Source organism: Phalangium opilio, unplaced genomic scaffold (assembly GCF_054372755.1).
Source record: "Phalangium opilio isolate 3A_F unplaced genomic scaffold, DU_Popi_V2 ptg000014l_1, whole genome shotgun sequence".
In the NCBI taxonomy this organism is placed as follows: Eukaryota; Metazoa; Arthropoda; class Arachnida; order Opiliones; family Phalangiidae; genus Phalangium; species Phalangium opilio.
The window spans coordinates 5711900-5732276 of record NW_028324149.1 but is presented as its reverse complement, the minus strand read 5'-3'; the positions used below and the strand labels follow the sequence as shown (position 1 = coordinate 5732276).

The 20377-nt window shown below is 36.1% G+C and overlaps 1 protein-coding gene across 4 annotated transcripts in view; it reads left to right on the top strand.

Moving 5' to 3' along the window:
• Positions 1 to 41: 41 nt before the first annotated feature.
• LOC149705380 (centromere protein F-like) overlaps positions 42 to 20377 on the top strand; it is a 23201-nt gene continuing 2865 nt past the window's right edge. The window contains exons 1-2 of one of the 4 annotated variants that reach the window (XM_089865542.1): positions 42 to 716; positions 789 to 1023. The gene's annotated coding sequence lies outside the window, so the exon portion shown is untranslated. Of the gene's footprint in view, positions 717 to 788; positions 1024 to 4912; positions 5046 to 15625; positions 16059 to 20377 lie in introns of those variants that run through there. The other 3 variants (XM_089865538.1, XM_089865540.1, XM_089865541.1) reach the window with 3 other exon arrangements.

Below are 20377 nucleotides of genomic sequence, written 5' to 3'. Positions count from 1 at the left end.
TCCATGACCATTAACCAGAGTGCATCGTCTGCTAAACTTTTGAAGTGGATAATTAAAATAGTTGAGATAATGTCTGGAGTCTGGTTACCCTTGAATTTTATTAGTGGTCCCGTGGACCACTGACCCCCCTCCGATTTAATTTATAAACGGGTCCAGGCAATATTTAAACTGGTCATTTGCCCTGTGCCACCGCCTTATTTCCCACTCTGCTTGGAATTCTGGTTGCCATCTATATTTTCCATGGAGTAGTTTCACTAGAGTGAAAATGTTTTTATCCTTGAAGGAGTCTAATATTGTAGCTACGCCTACTGTAATAATACTCCATGGTGGAAAATAACTGATTGGAAAAAATTTTATTTTATAACGGCATCAGACTAGGGCTAGACATAACTACAATGTAAAAGCAGACGGCGTTCAGATTCACTACACGAACAAACCATTATTTTGCTTTTTAAGACTCTCAAACCTTAAACGTCCGGTTTTCCGGTATCTAAAAAACTTTGGACCCAACGCACCATCGATCTAAAAATATTTTTGCCGCCTTGATTTCAGCGAGACTAGCAGGCTAGCAGCGCGGTTGTTCTTTCCGGCTTAAGCCTACTTTTTAGTTTTGCTTTTGTTTCTTTGTCAGAATCTCGATTCTCAAAGTTAATTTTGCGTCAAAGTCACGATCTGGCAATTAACCGTTTAAACTTCAAAAACGAAAGCATTATATGGTAATGATACATCTAAGATAACTATATAAAATAATTGTTTATTCAATTTATTAAGTGTTATAACTTTTCTAGCAACAAGTTTTTAAGTTAAGCCTTTGTTAGCCCAAAATTGGGCGGGAACTGAGGACCAAAGACAAAGAACTTGACCAGAACGCGCGTCTTTAGTTAGTCAATAATAAGTGGCGAAGTTCCTGAAGAACTTTTAAAAATTGAACATTTTCAAAGTACAAGGAAGTGTTTTTTTTCTGTTAAAGACATTATTGAACTAAATTACATGTGGATTCACAACAGCTAGATCATTAATATTGTAAGTAAATTTTATTATTTCCACTTTTTAGAATTACATAAATTTACGTGGGGGTTTTAATTAAAAATATCATTACCTAACAATAATGATAAGTGTGACAAGAAAAATGCGTTCTATATTTGTTGATTAGTAAGTTGTTAGTTTGGTGATAAGATTTTCGCAGACATAGATGGGGCTTAAAGATTGGCCGAGTCTATTTTGGCCGGTTTTTCCGGCCAAATTAGCCCAAGACTATTTTGGCCGGTCTTTCCGGCTAAAATAGCGGCCATTGCCCCGATCACTATTTTAGCCGGAATAACCGGCCAATATAGTCTACGAGTAGAGTGGAGCTATTTTGGCCGGTTATTCCGGCGTGGGACAAATACGGCCAAAATAGCGGCCCCCTAGCTCAGGGCTATTTAGGCCCGTTTTTTACTGTATGGTAATTATCCGGCCAAAATAGTCTTTGCCGCGCGGGCCACACTATTTCGGCCGGTTTTTACAACTTAGGCAAGGACTATTTAGGCCGAGTTTTACGGCCTCTAAAATGTTTCGACCAAAATAGTCATCGCCGCGCGGCCGAGACTATTTTGGCCGGGTTTTCCCTCGTGGGACGAATCAAGCCAAAATAGCGACCATCCTAGCTCAGGGCTATTTTGGCCGGTTTTTATTATCTTGTAAGTTTCCGTCCCAAATAGTCTTTATCGCACGGGGCCACACTATTACGGCCGGTTTTTAAAGCTCGGACTAATTAATAGAAGAATGTTTTCCAGTTACATTATTTATAGCATAAGTTTATAAGATATGTTCCATAAGTATGACACTACCTATACTTCGTAATGCTAGTGGCTTTATGAGAGCTAGCTCGAGAACAACTCGAGAATTGACTATACTCGGTTTTGCAGTCCATCTTCCTATTTAGTCTGTACTAAGCCTTGGACAGCGCCTTACCAGGCGTCGCTTTACGAGAATCTATGAGGTTCAACCTACGTCACCTCATGACAAGCTCTCAATAACCAGTTTCAAACTTATGGAACATATCTTATGAACTTATACTTATAGCATAAGTCTTTTATGTAAGGTCCCCATAAGTATGAGTCCCCAATTAGGTCCTATACTACCGGCATTGTACTCGTATTAACATTTTGAAAATTTGGCGGGTACGATAAAAGCGCCATCTATAATTCCTAGGCTGTTTGGTTATACCGGAAGTTAGGACAGGACTTTCAACTTTTTCACGGCGGCGGGTACCGTTTACATTGCTGTTTATTTGGTAAAATCATGTCGCATACTTTAAATATAATGGCAGAGACAAATAAAAGCGGTCATTGTCATCTTTATGTGGAGGATTAAGTTAAGTTACAAGATGAAAACAAGCTACACTTTCAGTTAACTGACTGAAGTAATGGATCTGGCAGTTTTTATTGATAAGACTTTAAATGGCAAGGCTTAACTTCAGATTGAACATCTTAAATGGTGTTAAGAAGTTAATCTAATAGTAACACTAGATACTTTTCGTGCAAATTGTTTTCTACTAACCTTGAATACATTCTACCTCTTTATGTGATAATTAAATGCACTTCTTCATTTAAATACTACTTTAGTTTAGGCTAATACCTCCCAGCTCCATTCCTGGTCGCCGCCATTTTTAAACCTGCCTACGATTCAATCTTTACGATTAAGACATGCGCAATACGAAATTCGATTACGTCAGCTCCGCTTTGTGGTACCTCCCGAGTTCGACAGGGGGCGATGAAATTTCCTTACCTGCTTCCTTCATTAGGGGCATTTGCTCTTGACTTAAATTGACTTTGTTTCTGACTTATGGGGACTTTACATAATAGACTTATGCTTATAGGTAATGGTCGCAAATTCTCCATAGTTTGAGAAAGAGTTCCCAGAGACTCCTGATGGTCCCATTCACCGGAAATTACGTCATTTCACCTGACAACAGTGAGAATGGCTTGGTTATGATTAGCTAATTCATTAGAACTAGCCATTTGTAAATAAGGCGATAAAATATTTACCATACGTTTATAAAATATTCGCATATGTCTGTAAAATATTCGCATAAGTCTATAAAATATTCGCATAAGTCTATAAAATATTCGCATAAGTCTATAAAATATTCGCATAAGTTTATAAAATATTCGCATAAGTCTGTAAAATATTCGCATAAGTCTGTAAAATATTCGCATAAGTCTGTAAAATATTCGCATAAGTCTGTAAAATATTCGCATAAGTCTGTAAAATATTCGCATAAGTCTGTAAAATATTCGCATAAGTCTGTAAAATATTCGCATAAGTCTGTAAAATATTCGCAAAAGTCTGTAAAATATTCGCAAAAGTCTGTAAAATATTCGCAAAAGTCTGTAAAATATTCGCAAAAGTCTGTAAAATATTCGCAAAAGTCTGTAAAATATTCGCAAAAGTCTGTAAATTATTCGCATAAGTCTGTAAATTATTCGCATAAGTCTGTAAAATATTCGCATAAGTCTGTAAAATATTCGCATAAGTCTGTAAAATATTCGCATAAGTCTGTAAAATATTCGCATAAGTCTGTAAAATATTCGCATAAGTCTGTAAAATATTCGCATAAGTCTGTAAAATATTCGCATAAGTCTGTAAAATATTCGCATAAGTCTGTAAATTATTCGCATAAGTCTGTAAAATATTCGCATAAGTCTGTAAAATATTCGCATAAGTCTGTAAAATATTCGCATAAGTCTGTAAAATATTCGCATAAGTCTGTAAAATATTCGCATAAGTCTGTAAAATATTCGCATAAGTCTGTAAAATATTCGCATAAGTCTGTAAAATATTCGCATAAGTCTGTAAAATATTCGCATAAGTCTGTAAAATATTCGCATAAGGCTATAAAATTTCTCCACAAGTCTGTAAAATGTCCCCGAAAGTCTCCAAATATTTCCATAAGTCTACGAAATATTTCCATGAGTCTACGAAATATTTCCATGAGTCTACGAAATATTTCCATGAGTCTACGAAATATTTCCATGAGTCTACGAAATATTTCCATGAGTCTACGAAATATTTCCATGAGTCTACGAAATATTTCCATGAGTCTACGAAATATTTCCATGAGTCTACGAAATATTTCCATGAGTCTACGAAATATTTCCATGAGTCTACGAAATATTTCCATGAGTCTACGAAATATTTCCATGAGTCTACGAAATATTTCCATGAGTCTACGAAATATTTCCATGAGTCTACGAAATATTTCCATGAGTCTACGAAATATTTCCATGAGTCTACGAAATATTTCCATGAGTCTACGAAATATTTCCATGAGTCTACGAAATATTTCCATGAGTCTACGAAATATTTCCATGAGTCTACGAAATATTTCCATGAGTCTACGAAATATTTCCATGAGTCTACGAAATATTTCCATGAGTCTACGAAATATTTCCATGAGTCTACGAAATATTTCCATGAGTCTACGAAATTCTACAGGGCCGGTAGGCCCTTGTAGATATGACATGACACCCTTCCGTAATGTTAAAGGAAAATTCACAGTTTTTAGGGTTAGCGTCCCATAGAAAAAGCATTAAAAAATTTTCGTTTAATTAACGAAATGGTCATAGGACATACGGAAAAAGTATAGCGAAGTTAGTTTTCGGAATACTTCTAAATTAACAAGCATTTCTTAAATGAGAAACTTCCCTGTTTCGATTTTTAGTTAATGAATTCTAATTTTTGTAATTTAACTAATTAAGATAGTACGTCAAAAAATTACTTTTGGGTCAGATGTCAGCCTAACCTTATAGCGCTCTTAAACCTATTTCTTCATTTCGTTCTCGTTGACAACTAGAAGGGCCTAGGTTTGTGGGTGCTAACAAGTTACGTTGACAAATTTCAAATGTTGGGTTTCTTGCTGATTTTCCTAATTTCTTAGCAGTAGACGCTGGTATTTCATCCGAGCTTGAGCACCTTTATATGTATTTTCTAATTAACTGTAGCACCCTTAATAAGAAATACGTCGTCATCAGGTCGAATTTTCGTCTAGAAAAGTAATTCAGGTAAATAATTACAGTTAATAGAAGTTTTTATATCATTTAAAGTAAGCTTTTCGACGTTCTTTACGGCCAAGGCTTAAGTTGTATAGACTAATGGCACCCCATGTTATTTCCTCATAGAGCTTAATACAGTCGAAGGCAGAGGGCTGCCATTACCCTATTTTAGTTACTGTATGTAATTATAGTCTCATATAGTGTCTTTCCTCTTTCTTTGAAGATTATTAAAAAGGCTGATTTCCGGCTCTCATTTGTTTTGGAATCCTGTATATGTATAGTCTGCTCAATTTTATGCTAGAAACATGGCCTAACCGGGTTAACCCGTTAACCCTAGGTTTTTTATGCTGTATTTACCGTTGCGCTTCCAATTTGATGTAAAAAATGGCATACCTATTCAAATTATTAACGTGTTGAAATAAAGATAGTGCTTTACACCCTGTGAAAAGATCGAAAAGTTCAAAATACTACTGGTAAGATGACAAAAAGTTTAATAGGTTTTCGTTACGGCAGTTAAAGAGTTGTGGTGTTTACGTTAGCACAGTTTAACTGTTTGTTACCAACAGTGGATTTTGTTAATTCATAAATATAAGTAACAGTGGTGCTGATTAATCCAGGAGGACAGTGTCGTTATGTAATTTAATTAGTCAAATAATTTCCATGTTTTCATTGGCGCAGATTTTTCCAACGTAACCACGTCAGCAACGGAGGGTTACGTTGTTGGCTATCTCCACAGTTCACATTGCCGTTTGTTTATTTGTCTAAATTGCTATGAATTGTTTAGGTATTTAATTTAATTACTGTTATTGAAGCCAAAGTTGCTAAACTATAGAATCACATCATTCATTAACATATGTTATAGATGATCTTTATGTTACCGCAAATTTAGCACGTGGTATGATAAAAATTGAACACATTGTGTTGGCAAGAATGAAAAACTCTTCTAAACTTTACAATTAAGGTGATTTGAAACTCATTTTATAAGCTAAATCAACACTGCCAAACCTCAATCCTTCATTAATTTCAACTTAATTATGTATAATTAACGTGAATTTAATCATGAAATATACATATTTGGATGAGAACTCGAGTAACTTTGAAAGAAAATACTAAATTAAGATTAAAACTGCACAAGCTGTTAGTATAGCCCCATGTTTTCTATCTCATACTTAGTTAATTTAAATTATCTTTAAAGTACATTAATAGGCGCGAAATTCGAAAGTTTAAGGTAAAATAAGAGTCAAAACCCACTAAAAATTGCAATTAAGGTTAAGTATATATTGAAAGTCATTTATAACCTAAATGTACACTGCCGAAACACAATCCTACGTTAATTTTAAATCAATTAAATATAATTAACGTGAAATTAAACCAAAAATATTCATTTTTTGGATTAAAAGCTCAAATAACTTTTAAATAAACTCTTTAATTAAGATTAAAACTACCCAAGCCGTTGGTAAATCCCGATGTTTTCTATTTCACACTTCAGTTAATTTCAACTATGTTTAAAGTACATTAATTGGCGCGAAATTCAAAAGTTTAGGGTAAAATAATGACTGTGGCAAAAATGTTAAACTGCACAAAACGTTCCAATTAGGGTAAAAAATTCCAATAAATTATACTTTTAAGCTTAATCGACTCTCCCGAACTGCGCTCAAATTAAGATTAAAACAACACAAGTTTTTCGCACAGCCACAGATGTTTCCTATTTCACTTTCGAATTAATTTAATTCATCATAAAAATGCATCAAAAGCGCATACATATTTTAGAGTAATTGCAATTAAAGTTATTATTTCATTGAAACTTGTATTATAAACTAAATCCACACTAGATAAACCGTTAAATTAAACTTAATCAAGTATAATTAATGTGAAATTAACCCAAAACAGGAATGTTTTTGGTAAATTCATGGATACCTTATAATTAAACTAACAAATTATAATTAAAACTACACTTATCTTTCACTCAGCCTCCATTTTCCTGTTTAATTCTTACACTTAAAAAAATTGTCTTTTAAAATCATTTTTCCCATATTGAAAAGAGAGCTATTGAATAGGCGCGAAATTTAAAAGTGTTTTTGGGGGGAGGGGGGGGGTACAGTATGTGTGCCTTTTTAACAGGAGTATTGTTACAATTGTAACAGTACAGACCTTGTATTTCTAATGGGACCGGCAATACCGCAACGCTGGGCCGAAAAAACGGGATGGTAATTGCTTGGACCTATCGGGTGAGGACATTGGAGCACCAAAAACATACCGCGGTGTCACTTGTTGAACGTTAAAGCGACCTTCATCACTTTAAATCCCATGACCTGCTCAATCTGACAATCTTTGAAAACTCAACTTTGAGGTACTTCCGGTCCCTTCTCATATACATGGTCTTCAGTGTGGGAGTTAAAGGGCTCCTTCGGACCCTTAGACACATGGCCCCGCGGATTTCCATCCCCTCTTCATAGACGATCTTCCTCAGTACTCTCCCTCTCTCTGGCTAGGTAGAGGGGTTCGGAAATCCGCGGGGCCATGTGTCTAAGGGTCCGAAAGAGCCCTTTAAGTAGTAGAATTACAGTAGTCAGTCTCGTTTCCTAGCAAAATGCCAACCTATTCCAACCAGGACAAATTTGACAGGATGTTTATTTTGGGTGAAGGTCGCAGTAACGTTCAACTAAAGGCAGTGCTTTATGCCGAACGGTTTCCACACCGACAACTTCCGGTGCGAAGCACCTTTTCCAACATTGGCGAGCACCTTCGTGATTTCGGTAGTGCAAGATCGTGAACGTAGAAGAGACTGTATAGTCTGTAATGAGGATATAGATTTTGACATCGTAGCACGTTTTGAAGCCAATTCATGCTAATAGTAGAGCGGTGGAACAAGAAGTTGCACTAAGCCATTCTACTGTTTGTGCCAGTTTACAAGGGCATCATTACCGGCATTATCATACCCCCTACATCAAGCCTTAACGGACGAGGATTTCGTAAGACGGCAATACCATTAGTCTTACCATGCGTCATGAGTTTACTGCTTGCAAATGTATTGCAAGACATGGACAGTCGTCTGGAAGAGTGCCTAAACCACAATGGTAGAAACGTCGAATATTTACGTTGAGGTGTTTACCAAACAGTTAAGAGGTTGTAATTTGAGGCCTACGTTCTAAGACTAATCGTAGGACAGTGCTTTAAAATAGTTTGTTGCATTCTCCAGTATTCTCGTTGTCACTTGCATACAATAAAACATGAGTTCTAAACATTTATTTACACCCTGTATAATTTAGTATGACATCACCCGTTGGCAGTATTGGGGGTTGTACATAAAGGAAGCTGTTGGTCTGATCTCGACACCACTGTATATGTATACAGTGTACAGTGTACGAAACAAATATTTTTCTTCCATATTTGAAATACCGTCGTTTTTAAGCTTCTTTCATAAATAAAGTGCAACATTATATGCTTATCGAAATCAATGTTATTGGATATAAGTTAAATGTAATTAACGATACTGAAGTACTTCTTTAAGCAATTAGAAATAGATCAACCCCAAATGTATGACGGTAAAGCAAACATAATTATTCAAAATTTAGTTACATTAAGACTGAAGTGACAGATATTATAAAAAATGTCTTGGTTTGGACCAAGGCCGAAAAAACAAACGATATGTGTGAGGTTTATCATTTGACTGAAGTTTCAGATATTGCAATTTTTTTAGTTAAATCAATATTAAATTCAATCAACTGATTTTACTCTTAATCGATCTATTCCCTCTAAATTTATTCAAAAAATAGCATATCTCCGCTTTTTCAAGAACAATTCCATTTTCCGAAAACATTTTATCATGAAATTAATTATTTTGAAGGGATTTCGTGTAAGTACCTTGACGGACATAGTTTTAATTGTTGCTGGCTTGACAAATTTTCAAGTTTGCATCAAAAAAAAATTTAAATCGGTAAGTTGCTAAGAAGACTGATGTTAAAAAAAATATGATAATTTAAATTTATTTTGTTCAGACTAGTTAATAAACGAATGCCGTATACTTAAGACAAAGCAACATCGTTTATCCTGTGAGGTTTTTGTAAAAGGTAGCTATCTGTAGCACTGGAAAAATTTGATATCGGTATAAATATAACCAAAGGTATAGGTAAAGATTACATAAAAAGAAATACGTTTCAGTACCAATGGCTTTTGTATTCATTTCCATTCATTACCAGTTAAACGAAGAAGGTCACACTTAACTTAACCCCCCCCCCCAAGAAAGTATAAAGTACGAAGAGAGAAATTGCAGTGCAATCTTTCTTTCACAGTCGCGACATTAGAAATGTAGCATTTCGATATACTAAATTAAATGTATGAATTCGTGCAACACCCTGGTTTGGCATCCACTATTAAATATTTACATCTTCCTTTCGAATTATGTCAAAGTTCGCTTGGTCTTTTTAGACACAGTATTTCAAATATTCAATATTAAATTCCTCAACACGTACTCCCTTCAAAATAATTAATTTCATGATAAAATGTTTTCGGAAAATGGAATTGTTCTTGAAAAAGCGGAGATATGCTATTTTTTGAATAAATTTAGAGGGAATAGATCGATTAAGACTAAAATCAGTTGATTGAATTTAATATTGATTTAAAGGGATAGAATCGGCTTTATCTGAGTTGGTCACACTAACATTGGTTTTCTATAAATTAACCACCCCTAAAAACATGGGGGTCAGTAGAAATCGCGAGAAAAATTTATTAATTAAAATAAACGTGAATAAAAATTGAAATTTTGAACGCCAGATTTAAAATCGGCCACCATTTTCAACCCATTACCTACGTAGGTAAAGTTCGGCCTCTGATTGGTTGGTAGTAGTTGGAATGAAAACTGTCGTTTAAGGAGTAAAAAGTAGTAGGAACGAGAATCTAGGTCAGCTTGCCTGGTGAATCGTCGTCTGCTTATATGCTTAAGAATGTCAGACGAGAAAGTATTTCTAATCATTCCGGTCCTGAATCTGAGGATGAAAGTTCGAACTCTGATTCTTTGGATTCAGAAAATTCGGAACAATTTATAATAAACGAATCTGAGGGTAGTTCTTCTGAAGTAGAAGAATTTGGTGTGCAGCCATACCAATTCCCGTCAATCTGTATCATACTGCGCTCACAGAATGAATCCCCCTACCAGTAGGAAAAACACTACGGAGAAATTGGTAGAGACGAACTAGTAACGTTTTTCGGTGGTTCGGCTCTGTGTCACCAGGTGCCCTGATGATCGCAAAACAAGAGCATTTTGGATCTTTTAATCGTAATTTAAAAATCATTAATTAAACTAAAATATAAAAACATATATATTTTCAGAATCCTTATTTGTCTATCTATCGAAATAAATTAACCTTATAGGGATTTATTGCAATGAAATTAAAAGAAAGTATCCCTTTAACTAAAAAATTGCAATATCTGAAACTTCAGCCAATTGATAAACCTCACACATATCGTTTGTTTTTTCGGCCTTGGTCCAAACCAAGACGTTTTTTATAATATTTCCATGAGTCTACGAAATATTTCCATGAGTCTACGAAATATTTCCATAAATCTACAAAATGTTCCCCGTAAGTCTTAAAATATTCCTCAAAAGTCTACAAAATATTTCCATAAGTCTACAAAATGTTCCCCGTAAGTCTTAAAATATTCCTCAAAAATATTTCCATAATTCTACGAAATATTTCCATAATTCTACGAAATATTTCCATAATTCTACGAAATATTTCCATAATTCTACGAAATATTTCCATAAATCTACGAAATATTTCCATAAATCTACGAAATATTTCCATAAATCTACGAAATATTTCCATCAGGGTTCATACAACTTTTGGAAAACAAATTTCCCTGAGATTTCCAGATTTCCCCCATATACTTCCCTGGGGGGCTTTTCCCGTATATGGACTCCTATGGAGCAAATGTTAATGGAGGGGGGCAATGACTATAGATAGTTTTCACACATGGAGGATTCATATTATTTACATCAGGAAGCCGGGCTATCTGGAGGACAAAAGCAGACGGTCTTTGTCCGCCAGATAGCCCGGCCTCCTGGTGTAAATGGTATGAATCCTCCATGTGTGAAAACTATCTATTACCAAAAGGGAATAAGAGAGAAGGGAGACATTAGAGCCTGCTTTGGTAACGAGAGTCCAACCAACCTCAAGAAAACCGCGAAAACTTTGCGCAAGTACACAGCTTTTAACCAATTTACTGCAAATATAGTTCTTTAAGTTCTCCGCGGTATCAGGCGGCCTATTTGTCTGCTAGATTTTCATTCTCCATTCGATGTTTCGTTCTTGTGTAATTATAACCTCAAGTATGTATTTTATTGAAACTAATTTTTATTTTTTAATATTAATTCAGAATAATTAGTTTTCATCTATTTATTACCTTCAAATTATCTGATTTTGGTATGTTCTCAATTCCCGTGTATCTAAATTAATTGCACAGCTTGATTTCGTTTATCAACATGAAATTCGGCCATTTTTATCTCCTTCAATGTAAAGTTGTAAACAAAACTACTTTTTATACGTCAACCGAGACGTCACCTTCTTATCTGACGTCACAGCTACGACAGAAGTTAGATAGCCAATAAGTGAAGGGTAGTTGATTTGAGGTTGGTAAGACTGTTGTTACGAGTGTAAAGCATTATGGAGATATAAAGTGTGTCCCTTCTCTCTTATTCCCTTCTGCTATTACATAATCAAAGGACATCCCCGTATCTCTAATATAGCCAGAGTTTTGAACCTCCAAAGTATAGTGTAATGCTAATCCTATGGAGGGTATGTTCATGAACATTTTGCTTAATTTACTCGGCCCCTGTTTGACGCAAATTTCCCAGATTTCCCTGAATTTTTCTAAAAATTCGAAATTTCCCCGAATTTTCCCGGAGGTTTTTGTCAACTATTTATTTCCCTGATTTTTCCAGGTTTTCCCTGTTTTCCAGGTTTGTATGAACCCTGTCCATAAGTTTACGAAATATTCCCATAAAGCTACAAAATAATCACAAAAGTGTACAAAAAATTCACAAAAGTCCACAAAATGTTCACAAACGTCAATAAAAGTCGCTCTAGCTTGGTAAGCCGAAACAAAAATTTCCACTCTAAACTTTAGTGGCTACAATGGGAAAGGGCAGAGAAACAAAATATGAGCCCTGAGGCTTTAAACGATAAAATCAAGGGTAAAAGTTGACGTTTTGGCGAAATCTGAATCATCCACAGGCGCCTTTAACAAGGCAATAAAATTTGTAACGAGAAGTAAAACTAAAAGGGCGAAAGTCGTCTACTTTACACGAGGAACGAAAAATGTTCTTTTTGTGCTTGGTTCCCTATAGGATTAATGAATGCTTACGTTTGTCTTAATCGCGGATACGTGTTTTAACTTGCCATTAAAATTTGCCGAAAAGAAAAAGGTCAGGCAATTATGAGAAGAATATTCAAAATTTCGGGGACATTTTATAGCCTTTCGGGGACATTTTATAGCCTTCCGGGGACATTTTATAGACTTACGAGGACATTTTATAGACTTACGGGGACATTTTATAGACTTACGGGGACATTTTATAGACTTACGGGGACATTTTATAGACTTACGGGGACATTTTATAGACTTACGGGGACATTTTATAGACTTACGGGGACATTTTATAGACTTACGGGGACATTTTATAGACTTACGGGGACATTTTATAGACTTACGGGGACATTTTATAGACTTACGGGGACATTTTATAGACTTACGGGGACATTTTATAGACTTACGGGGACATTTTATAGACTTACGGGGACATTTTATAGACTTACGGGGACATTTTAGAGACTTACGGGGACATTTTAGAGACTTACGGGGACATTTTAGAGACTTACGGGGACATTTTAGAGACTTACGGGGACATTTTAGAGACTTACGGGGACATTTTAGAGACTTACGGGGACATTTTAGAGACTTACGGGGACATTTTAGAGACTTACGGGGACATTTTAGAGACTTGTGGAGAAATGTTGTAGACCTATTCGAATATTTAACGGACTTACGCGAATATTTAAAAGACTTACGCGAATAATTAAAAGACTTACGCGAATATTTAAAAGACTTACGCGAATATTTAAAAGACTTACGCGAATATTTAAAAGACTTACGCGAATATTTAAAAGACTTACGCGAATATTTAAAAGACTTACGCGAATATTTAAAAGACTTACGCGAATATTTAAAAGACTTACGCGAATATTTAAAAGACTTACGCGAATATTTAAAAGACTTACGCGAATATTTAAAAGACTTACGCGAATATTTAAAAGACTTACGCGAATATTTAAAAGACTTACGCGAATATTTAAAAGACTTACGCGAATATTTAAAAGACTTACGCGAATATTTAAAAGACTTACGCGAATATTTAAAAGACTTATTTACAATTGCCTAATTCATTTGAATTAGCTGAGCCTGATCATAATTGGAAAACATTCTTCTATTAATTAGTCCGAGCTTTAAAAACCGGCCGTAATAGTGTGGCCCCGTGCGATAAAGACTATTTGGGACGGAAACTTACAAGATAATAAAAACCGGCCAAAATAGCCCTGAGCTAGGATGGTCGCTATTTTGGCTTGATTCGTCCCACGAGGGAAAACCCGGCCAAAATAGTCTCGGCCGCGCGGCGATGACTATTTTGGTCGAAACATTTTAGAGGCCGTAAAACTCGGCCTAAATAGTCCTTGAGTAAGGGGCCGCTAATTTCGCCTAAGTTGTAAAAACCGGCCGAAATAGTGTGGCCCGCGCGGCAAAGACTATTTTGGCCGGATAATTACCATACAGTAAAAAACGGGCCTAAATAGCCCTGAGCTAGGGGGCCGCTAATTTGGCCGGATTTGTCCCACGACGGAATAACCGGCCAAAATAGCTCCACTCTACTCGTAGACTATATTGGCCGGTTATTCCGGCTAAAATAGTGATCGGGGCAATGGCCGCTATTTTAGCCGGAAAAACCGGCCAAAATAGTCTTGGGCTAATTGGGCCGGAAAAACCGGCCAAAATAGACACGTCGTTAAAGATTAGCTTACTGTTGATAAAATCAATTGACAATAAAGCAATAGAGTAGTGGCGGTAGAGAGAGGTGTAGACTATGTATCCCTCCCTCTGGGCACGCTCTTGTAATCGCCTAAGAGTTTGATGACACAGAAAGGTAGGTTGTTTGCATAGGTAGTACTGCCATTACTCTATCAGGGTTCATTCAAAACTGGAAAACCCGTAAAAATGTGTGGGAAAAACCTGAAAAACTCAGGGGAATCAAAAGGTTTCTTCATCATCCACAAGATACTTGGTTTAGTTGCACTTATCTAGCCAAGACTGAACATCAAGGGTAATGCAACCAGAACCTTGAAAGTTAATATTTTCTTTCAATGGATGAATAGAAGTTATAATCCTCTAATGTCACTTGCAACTTTGGCAGTGCATGACATGACTTTCCCAAATGTCATTATGGGGAATCTATTCCGGTTTAGGGGAGCATACTAAAGCATAACCGGGTTTGCCTTAGTACCTGGAAGTCATGGAAAGTTTGGGATTTTGAAAATACGTGTGAAATGTTGGATAAAAGTTGGGGAATTTGAAAATTGTCCTAAAAGTTGGGGAATTTTGTCCTGGTTTCACTAATTTTCTTTTATTGTTTCTAGCATGTTTATAATTTCATCGTACTAGGCCTAGTCGTTTTTAAATTAATTGTTCTAACTGTTCCACGAACAAATAAAAACTGTTCCACGAACAAATAAAAACTGTTCCACGAACAAATAAAAACTGTTCCACGAACAAATAAAAACTGTTCCACGAACAAATATAAACTGTTCCACGAACAAATAAAAACTGTTCCACGAACAAATAAAAACTGTTCCACGAACAAATAAAAACTGTTCCACGAACAAATAAAAACTGTTCAGCGAACATATAAAAACTGTTCCACGAACAAATAAAAACTGTTCAGCGAACATATAAAAACTGTTCCACGAACAAATAAAAACTGTTCCACGAACAATTGAAACTGTTCCACGAACAAGTAAAACTGTTCCACGAACAAGTAAAAACTGTTCCACGAACAAATATAAACTGTTCAACGAACAAATAAAAACTGTTCCACGAACAAATAAAAACTGTTCAGCGAACATATAAAAACTGTTCCACGAACAAATAAAAACTGTTCCACGAACAATTGAAACTGTTCCACGAACAAGTAAAACTGTTCCACGAACAAGTAAAAACTGTTCCACGAACAAATATAAACTGTTCAACGAACAAGTAAAAACTGTTCCCCGAACGGAACAAATAAAACTGTTCCACAAACAAACAAAACTGTTCCACAAACAAGTAAAACTTTTCAGCAAACAAGTAAAACTTTTCAGCAAACAAGTAAAACTTTTCAGCAAACAAGTAAAACTTTTCAGCAAACAAGTAAAACTTTTCAGCAAACAAATAAAACTGTTCTACGAACAAATAAAACTGTTCTACGAACAAATAAAACTGTTCCACGAACAAATAAAAACTGTTCCACGAACAAATAAAAACTGTTCCACGAACAAATAAAAACTGTTCCACGAACAAATAAAAACTGTTCCACGAACAAATAAAAACTGTTCCACGAACAAATAAAAACTGTTCCACGAACAAATAAAAACTGTTCCACGAACAAATAAAAACTGTTCCACGAACAAATAAAAACTGTTCCACGAACAAATAAAAACTGTTCCACGAACAAATAAAAACTGTTCTACAAACAAACAACTAAAACTGGTAAATCTATGAGGAAAAATTACTTGCCAAGGGAAAAGCCTTGAACCTGGAAAGTGAGGGAATTTGGAATAGGGCATGACACTTCCTGCTTCCATATTTGAGGGATGGTTTTGTCCAGTCCCCAACAACTAGTTTTAGCTCTTCTACATTATGACATTGGTAGCTTTTAAGGTCATACCAGAAGGGGTTGATAATAGAAGAAGGATGATCTGATGGTTTCCAGCTCTAAAGGTTTTTTTTTCCTTAAGTGAGCTCTTATTGGCTAGTTCAAACCCACGTGATCTTTGTTTTTTAAACTAGAGTGGGATATAGACCGAGTGGGGAAAGGTGAAGCCCCGCCCATTGACATGCGCGGTAACCACTGGATGTTTTACTTCCAACAGCAACACGTAGATGGCGGGAAAATCTACACTTTGGCGCGAAATTTAAAATGCTTCGTTTTACAACATTGGTGTTGATATAGACAATGTTAGTTCAAATCTTAATAAAAAGGTGAATATTTGTGTTAAAATATAGATTTTAAAATATATTTCCCACCATGTTTTAAACACAACATACATATTGTTTATTACTAAACAATAAAAGTAAATATGTTTAAGTTCATGAGTTTTGCAATATTAAATGTATAATTATGGGAGTAGTTTGTTTGTAGGATTTAAAATTATTTGTTAAATAAACATGGGTTGTAAATGCCCATTTTCGAGTTTCAGAAACACAGAAAAGAATGCATATTTCCCAAATAATCCCAACGTCAGGAAATTTATCAGTGGACCGACCAATGATGCCTTAAAAAGAAAGTACCGGCACTTCCGTCTTTGCATGGTAATGTTTTGTTCTATCAATGAGAGAAAAATAGTTTTCTTATAACCAATTCGTTTGAATGTCGCTGAACTCCTACTTAATTGACTCCTAACACATCCGCACAGCAATTCAACTAAAGATTTGGGTACTATATTCGACGCTTTGTTACATTTTTGTAGGAACGTCAGCAAGACTATTAGCTTATGTCGTCGTTTCTTAGAGATTTCGTTTAAGTTTTGTGGTCAGTTGAAATCTCTGCGTCATTTCCGCATCTTATATTTAAGCCTAGCCAGGGGACCCCTGGCCTAGCTCGTTCCAGGTTGCTGTTTGGTTGGGTTGCCTGTAGCCAATTTCTCCTAAAAAAAAGTAGAAGCAGTACAGCGTAATTTTATAGAGTTCGGGCATAAATACTTTTTACCTATATATAAATATGGACTATTATTGGCAATCCTTTATCTCCTCATAACTAATGACTGAATCATGTTACTTTTATTCACAAGTTAGTTCATAACATTCTCCAGCCCTCAACTCTATTAAATGCTCTTAATTTTTCTGTTCCTAAACATTTGCGCAGCCCAAAATACATTTTACAATAGCAGTATTACAATTAGGATACAAATGCAATTCCTTAACTAGCGTTTTTGATCTTTTTTCGAACAACGTATCTGATGTACATAAAATAATTCGACTTCAACTTATTGAAGGTTACTGAATGTTAAAAGAAGAGAGGGAGGAAAAAATCACTGATTTACTACTTTCTTTTTTCCAATTTAAATTTGTACTATTTCATTTATGCGTAATTCTCTTGATATTTTGTATTGAAAATGTGTATCAAGTTTATAATCTCGTGAGTTGTTTTACAACTTTTTTTATACACAATAAATTTCAATTATACAGGGTGGAAAAGATCAGAGTGCCCAAATTTTTCGGATATTTTATAAAAAAAACTCGAGATCAATGAGGAAATTAATTGTAGTACATTTTCCAGACTCATGGAAATTTAATTAAAGAATTCTCTGGCATCCACTAAACAAATCGTTCATGTTGTTTCAAATAATCACAAAAATGCGAAATTTTAATAAATCAATACAATAATGTTAATGAAAAATTTGTTTTTTATCATAAATGTTGCAAGATTAATCCTGCAACAAATAGGAACTTAATGTCCTTTTAACGACAACAAAAAAACCCCTACTGCCATGGAAGGCAGAACTATTGCGGCTGTTAACAAGGGACAATGTGCATTAAGGGATATTTTTTATGTTTGTGACCTCTAGGCCGTAAATACGTGGTTATCTCACGGTAGTTTACTTCGGAAGTGTGCCCCACCTACGAATTAAATTAGCTTGGTACTTCGTTATGATGGCGCGTTTTACTAATCGCTAAAAGTTCGATTTGATTTCTGTTATGGGTGAATGCCGAGGAAATTCTCGCCTGGCAGTTATTTTGTACACCGACCGCCAGACCTGTCCACCATCGCTTGGGCTCAGCTCAGCTCACGTTAGTTTATAGAAATTGACAACGAGCTCACCTCAAGCTCAAAATTGAGACAATGTTCCCTTAGAGTTCAATGTGAGCTCAAGCTCAGTTAGTTTTTATAAATGAGCTCGCCTCGGGCTCGGGTTCATTCGCATAATTTTGATGGGCTAAGCTCGAGCTCAAGCTCTCTCTAATATCTTTCGCGGGCTCAGCTCGGGCTCAAAATCGATAGAATTTTAGGCTCACCTCGAGCTCGGGCTCATTCAATTTAGTAAGCTCAAGCTCGAGCTTGGTCTCATATTTCCGGAGAATATTTCTTCGAAACAGTGTAGATGTTGAAATAAATAATTTTGCAGCTATTTATACGCGATAAATGCAAAACTACAATACATATTTACTATCCAAATGACTTGCACTACATTTGTATAATAAAAATTTCAAAACTTCATCTACCAATGAGTTACGCTAGTTTCTGTTGGCACTGAATACGGCGCTGAGCCAAGCTGAGCGCAGTCTCAAAACAGTGAGCGCCCTTTAAAAATGAGCGGTCTCATAGTTTTCAGTTGGCCTCGCTCGAGCTCAGGAAAGCCAAAACATTTGTAATAGAGCTCATCGCAAGCTCTCGTTGATTTTACAGTTGAACCTGGGCTCAGCTCAAGGCTCACTTTGTTTGTGACGTATTGTGAGCCCGGGCTCAAGCTCAGAAAACTTTTTCATAAACTTTCGGGCTCGGCTCGGGCTCGTGACTTTATCAATTATTTCGAAGAGCCTCGCTCAATTCGCGCTCGGGCTCGCTAAATTGAGGTGAGCGCGGACAGCTATGCCGACCGCTTTTCGAACCGAAGGCCACCTGCTCGAAAGACTTTTGGTAAGCTTGAAGCTAACCTACTAGCAGAAGGTAGCTTTACGGTTCAAAAAACGTCAACATAGGGTTGACGGGATAGTTGGAAACAAAGCCAGAGAGATGGACATTGTGGCAAGGTTCGAAGCCGACCCTCACACCAGCAGTAGAGCGGTTAGATACGAGTGTGGCATTAGCCATCGTACATTTCTGTCGATTTTGCATCGGAACCGATTCCATCCTTATCGAAATCACCTACACCAAGCGTTAACAGGGGATGAGTATCTTAGGCGTCACGAATTTTGTATGCCAATGCATTCCTCGATGAAGAAATTCCAGGTTTCCTTAGCAAGGTTATGTTCTCTGACGAAGCTACGTTCCATCAAGATGGAACAGTCAACCGACATAACCTTCACTATTGGTCGCAGCAAAATCCTCACTGGCTTCGGGAGCATTATTATCTGGTGCGTTTGAAAACCAATGTGTGAGTTGGCATCATTGGCGACAGAATCATTGGGCCATTCTTGTTTGACGAGAACATCACCGGGCAACGTTAATTGAAGTTTTTGCGTCAAGAATTTACTGATGCCATTAATAATTTACCCTTGGCAGTAGTGAGGGATATGTGGTTTCAACAGGATGGCGCCATCGCACTTCGCCGTACCCGTTAGAGAGTGGCTGAATAACGAGTTCCCTAACCGATGGATTGGTAGGGGTGGACCAACGCCCTGGCCTCCAAGGTCTCCTGACCTAACTCCGTTAGATTTCTTCCTCAAGGGAAAGGTATACGCAACTGAACCAGATTCACCCGACGACCTTAAAGCCAGAATAAGAATCGCCATTGCCAACATCACCCCAGGAATGCTTCGCCACGCCCGCGAATCAATGGCCAGTAGCCTTGAAGAATGTCTACATCAAGATGGTAGACACATCGAACATTTGCGCTAAAGGACATTAATTTCCTGTTTGTTACAAGATTAATCTTGCAAAATTTATGATATCTTACAAAAACTAATTTTTCATTAACATTATTGTATAGATTTCTTACAAATTCTCATTTTTGTGATAATTTGAAACTACATGAACGATTTGTTTAGTGGATGCCAGAGAATTCTTTAATTTAAATTTCCATGAGTCTGGAAAATGTACTACAATTAATTTCCTCATTGATCTCGAGTTTTTTTTGTTAGAAAATGTCCGAAAAATGTGGGCACTCTGATCTTTTCCACACTGTAATTTTTCTCTGAATTTCTTTGGTAGAAGTAATAAAGTAACTCCCAAATGCAGATCAATTGAAGCCCCTATGATGAATAAAAGAATGAACAGCGGAAATGTATAATAAAATTAGATTTAATAACATATCTTGCTTGTTTGTTATCAGGGTTGTTTTTGTGATTTATTGAGGTTATTTTCGGGATGAGGAGAAAAG